Consider the following 6,000-nt stretch of genomic DNA (forward strand, 5'->3'; position numbering starts at 1 on the left):
GAACATAATTTGTTCACATTATATTTCAATCGCAATTCTTTCTCTTGTGGAACTCCAAACAATGTGAGCTCCAAATAACTTGAAAATTGGCTTTGTCCTTGCATGCTTCCAAGTCATAAATGCAGTTTTCAATCCCTGCGCTCTAAGGTAATGTATTTCTCACTTAAGAGAATACTTCATTTGTTAGAAAAATTTCGTCATCTACGACGATTCTTTCCATGCTGAGTCAGAAACTCATGCTCAAATCTTAAGAAATGTTCTTCACCATGGCGAAAGTTTAATCACAGCATTTTTCAAGAAGCTATTTCGTCATATATGATGAAAATTTCGAAAAAAGTTTGGATGAATTTTCGTGAGTATGGCAGTAGAAACTTCCTTGTAAATAGATCACTGAATAAAATACGATAGTCAGCACAAAAATATGAATAAAATCCTCACTACAATAGCATTAAACGAGAATTTATGAACATTTTCAGAATATCTGAAAATATTTCGGGGAATTTGCAAATGTTCTTTCATTGAAGAATTTAAGAATTTTCCGAATAAATTCTGATTGTTAAAAAAAAAGGGTCTTACTTGCATTTGCGTCGTGTTCCCTCGATTACTTTATAGCATCTTCCAATTATGCTGTCGTTGTGCGCTTCAATCTCAGAATCTTCCCACCAAAATTCATTCACCACGAAGCTGTTCAAAAATGGAGCCTGTTTCACAAAAAAAAAAAAAAAAAAAAAAAAAAAAAAAAAAAAAAGCATATTTTTTAGTGTTTAATATTTTTATGTTGAATCTATTCTATTAGACTAAGAACCCATTGCAAATTTATACCCCCTTTGCTTTTTGAACAAAACACAATTCTTGGTAGAATTACGGTAACCGGGTCGCGTTGGCGGATTTTTTCAAAAACAGCCAAAGTTGGCACCTACGACTCAATGTAAACAAAGTACTTCAATGCAAACAAAGGAAATCCACCAATAAGAATAGATCCAAAGAAAATGGGCGGAGCTATGAATGACTCAACTTATCACCTTGGTAACAAAGAGTCTGTTAATTTTTTCTTTCTTTGATCGTAACCGCAAAGAAAAAAAATATTGAAATTCTTTTTCCTCTTTTAAATGATGATAATGTAACAAAATATACAAAGAAACATATTTTTAAATCTAATATAGGAAATCATAGAGTACAGCTGGCATTTTTTTAAGAGAGAAAACAATTAAATATGTGAAAGAAAAAAAAAGGGTGGGGGAGGGGATATTTGGAACAAATAATTGATAGTTTTCAAAAACATTCAATGCAAAAAAAAAAAAAAAACTGAAGCTGTTTTTGGCTAGCGTGCACATTTTATTCGAACAAAATACATAACGAGCAATGAGCAAATAGCAAACGAAACATTATGTAATATTAACATTGTATTAAAATTCAAAAAAAATTGCTAAATAAATTAAAAATACTACAAAATGGCGTTAAAGCTCTGTTAAAATGTAAAATAACTTCTAATTAAAGGATCCAACAACTCCATTAAAATTCAAATTACTATACCAAAACACATTGAAACAAATTCTAAGGAACAAAAAAAAAAAAAAAAAAAAAAAGTAAAATAAATTCTAACAAAATTTAACAACATTAAAAGTTGGATCGAAAACGACATTAAAATATGAAATAAATCGTCAAATAAACAGAAAACTCCATTAAGTACAGTTAAAGTGTAACAGTAAAACGAGAAAAATCTATTAGATAAATTAAACTACACGAAAAGATCCAGTCAGAGAACGTTATCATAACTGCAAATTTTAATTTTACCTTACTGAATAATTACAATAATTAATAAATTTTAAAATAAAGATGGAACAATAAAACATGAAGGAAAGTACTTACGGCGAGCAAAATCTAAAAAAAAGTATCCAAAAGATATGAATGGCTAATTTTTAAATCAACAACTTAAAATAGTTAAGAGTGAAAAACATTCCACGATGTAAAATTTTATAAAAAGTTTCGACGATCTAAAAATTGAAAAGATACAGTTTACGTTGCCAATTTTCAGAAAAGAAATCAACTTTCAGAAATTTAAAAATATAATTCTATAGAATTAAAAAAAAAAGTTTTATGAGACAACTCAATTACAGTTTTGTGTATCGCCGATTGGCCAAATGAATAGCGAATCAGCTTTGTTGTAGTGTTGCTAATATTGCTCTGTCGCCAATTGAGGTTGCGGGTTGCCAGAATGAAACATTCATCGCCGCGACCCGGTTACCGTAATTCTACCCATTTCTTCTCCAGCAGTTAATGAATAAGTTATTAAAAATGTCGAATTTCAATAACTTTAATCTATACTGAAATCGGTTTCCATGGGGAAAATATCCTGCTAAACCATGGGGAAAATATCTGAGCCCCCCCCTTTAAAATTTTGCATGTGGGCGCACTTGATCTCAACGCTCACCGTGACCTCCATAAAAGTGCTCATAATAGTAAAACACGAAAGGGATCCATTGAAACATGGTTACAAATTGGTGTGCACTCAATACAGTTTCTTGAATAATCTCTATATCGGATGTGCTGTTCAGCGTTGCTCGATTATGTCCCAGTGCTTGTGTTGGGGAACATCACTGAGGCTACAGCTGCGAATGACGAACTCCGAAAGCAACGAATCAATGTGTAACTTCGTGTTATGACACGAAGATTCACAAGCGGGGAAAACCTCAAATGGTTTAGATCAGTGGTACCCAACCTACGGCCCACGGGCCAGATGTGGCCAGCGAAGCTGATCCATTTGACCCATTGCTATGTTTAATGCTACGAATCAAAAAATATACTATAAAACCAACGAAAACAACAGATAATCCTTATTCGGGGCAACAAATGCTTCTTGCAGATTCGAAGTCAAATACTTAGAAATTAGTTTCTAAGAAACAGATGGAAACTCTATCAATAAAACAAGCATGTAGTAATCATAGCAACACTGCCGTTAGCAGTTCAACGGCAGTATCTGCAGAAATAAGTTTTCAAGACATTTGAAGAAACGCGTTTTGGATTCAATGCTAACAATAGGGAAATGGTAAAACCAGATGTATTTTTCGTACATTTTTTTTCGGCGGAAACCAAATAAGCAAGTTTGCACAATAAAGCTAACGTACACTAAATGTTAAACATGCAAAAAGGTGAAAAATGAAAAATTTTCAGTGTTACTGCCCTTTACTTGCCCACGGCAGAACAGTTATAGGTTTGTAGTTTTCTTCCCTTTTCAGCGTCTTCCAAAGCGATTTTTTTAAAATTAAAACACTTTCACGACAATTATAAATTAATTTGCATAAACTAATCACTTTTTCAGTTTTTGCGTTACTTGAATTTGTTGTGACAAACCTTAGTCTACGTTAAGTCTTCTATTTTACTGCTCAAGTCAGTTCTGTGCTTCTTAAATCATTTCAGTTGTGATTTATCACGAAATCAGGGTTTAATATTATACTGAAATAGCTCTCGATAAAGTTATAATTACTCGATATACCTGTTGTGTATGATGTTATTTATGGTTATTACTGAAGCTTTACGGGACAAAATTAAAGATAAAATTAGCTCGTACATTAAAATCGAAATGAATCGGTCAAAAGTTTGAAAAATTAGCACTCGATAAAGGTTTTGATAATTGAAAATAATCGACTTTGTATCTTTCATATCAGCTACTCTCTCAGTACTTTTAAAACAACAGAAATAATACTTACCCCTAGATATGGTGGTAAATTGTCAGGACAATACTTTGGATATGTGTCGCAGAAACGCTCAAAAGGCATGATTGTGCATTCACTGTCTTCGTAACTACAAACTACAGTTCTTCGCTGTCTAAAAAAAAAAATCAAGTACATGACATTGTTTTTAAGCAAATGGTTGTTGACAAAATTTTACTTTTTTCTATTTATTGCGTAATGGCTATTATATTGATGGAAAGGAGATACTTAATGGGACGAACACACACAAACCATTGTGGGTTTCACGGATTTAGCCTATAATGAGGCCCGTGTGAGCGTCCATGTGTCCCCATGGAACAGTTCATTCCATATTACCGTGGATTCGAGTATACGACCTGGTCCGGTGGTGCCGATAACCTGCTTAATTTGCTTCCCCCTTCAAAGCCGCTGACTAGATACAGATCTAGTCAAACATACGTAGAAGGTGGAAGCTGGGATTAACATTAACCGGGCCGCACCACGAGGAGGCCTCTCACCATTACGACTCCGGAAGGGTGCGGTGTGATTTCATGGTCAAAGAGTACATTTTAATATGGTACTTTTTCTTTCATTGCATTTTTTTTTAAAAACATCACGTAAAACTACAGTCATGATACTAAGATTAAGTAATCTGATGGCAGTTCACTAAACAAAATACAGGGTCCATTATGAAAGTAATGAGCATTTACTGGCAAAATATATTTATTGATCGTAATTTGTACAAATGTTCAATATTCTTCAAAATACATTCCTCCTGCATCAATACACTTGCGGAGACGTGTTTGCTACGCTTGAAAGGCACCCTGAAACTCTTCCAAGGGAATGCCTCTCAGGAACGTTGTAACATGGTGTTGGATGTTTCCCAAGGTTCCCCAATGTTTTCCTTTCTTCTCTCTCTCTCTCTCTTGAGTCGCGGAAACAAAAAGAAGTCACATGAAGCTAAGTAGGGACTGTAATGTGGTGAGGGATCACCGGGGGGGGGGGACATCCATAACATGGTTCGCCGGCGACCTCCTCCTGGCTCTCTTTGAATGCCTTGTGCCACTTCCCAGACTGTGATATTGAAATGCAATCGTCCTTGAAGGCTTCTTGCAGCATCTGGAATGTTTCGGTTGCATTTTTTCCAAACCTCACGCAAAACTTTATGGCTTATCATTGTTCAAGCGAACGCTCCATTGCGTTATGTTACAAAAGTTGAAAACATACTTCAAACGGAGGCACTTATCTCCGCTCACACTGCTCGAAAGCAACTGACGACTGGATGCATTGAAAGGGCATATCCCGCACCACATTTCCCAGCCGGTTTTACCGTGCTGCCATCTATCGTCGCGTCACAATAACATTATGCTCATTACTTTCATAATGGACCCTGTATGAAATAGATCTGAGACATATATTTTAGGGTTTGTTACCTGTTTTTGTTGCAGAACGTAAGTGCCGGTTGTTGCACTTCATATGGGTTGCTGACCAAAACGTTGACCACAGTTGGATATGCCAGGTACAGCATGAGGAAATTCCACGTTTGGTAGAGAAATCCGACCGCACTTATGAGGATGACAAATATCTTGATGATTCTCTTCACCCAACTTTTGGTAGCGGTAATTTCTGGAACACTGGTAATCAGCGAACTTTTCAGAATGGATTTCAGGTAACATACAAAGGATTTATACTTCTCTAAATCTTTAATGGCAGTTTTCTTTTTCTGTGTGGCAGTTAAATGACAATTAGAAATAAAAATCTATTTACAAGAGTTTTTTTTTTTGCATGCTTATATAAAGATCATAAAAACATAACAGATACATATTCAAGTGGATAGGTCATCGGATTTGGAACCGCAGAGCCTCGGTTGGGAACCCTATCATTGAGAAGAGATAAAATGGTGGGCGTGAAGACTTGCATTCGTGAAGCAAAGATCTCCAGTCTCGTGATAGATTTTTAAAGCAAAGCATTGGAAGAAGTTCACGCAAAACGTGCCTATCATTCGTCGTTGTTGAGTCACGTGACTTGGGGTCTTTTCCTCAGCTTTTGCTAAGCAAATAATTGGACTTGCTCTCTCCACTTACTAATTCCTGCTCTAAGAACCCAACGCTGCCAAATACTCATCGAATACAAGCGAAGTAGGAGCTCGTTAAATCCATGGGTACAAGAGCTCTAAGGTGAGTCGTTAGCAGATGCCATGGTAGCAGAGTTCCTGTAGATCACCCTCCCCTTCAGAACAATGCCTAAATTGTGGAAATGGTGTTGCCATCTATCGAAGCGAAGACAAATTCCTCCCTATTTGGGACCCTGA

General features: G+C 35.7%; 1 pseudogene; it reads right to left on the reverse strand.

The window, feature by feature from the left end:
- LOC129226881 (amiloride-sensitive sodium channel subunit beta-2-like) overlaps positions 1 to 5,609 on the reverse strand; it is a 53,804-nt pseudogene extending 48,195 nt beyond the window's left edge.
- Between the last annotated feature and the right edge of the window lie 391 nt (positions 5,610 to 6,000).

Source organism: Uloborus diversus, chromosome 7 (assembly GCF_026930045.1).
Source record: "Uloborus diversus isolate 005 chromosome 7, Udiv.v.3.1, whole genome shotgun sequence".
In the NCBI taxonomy this organism is placed as follows: Eukaryota; Metazoa; Arthropoda; class Arachnida; order Araneae; family Uloboridae; genus Uloborus; species Uloborus diversus.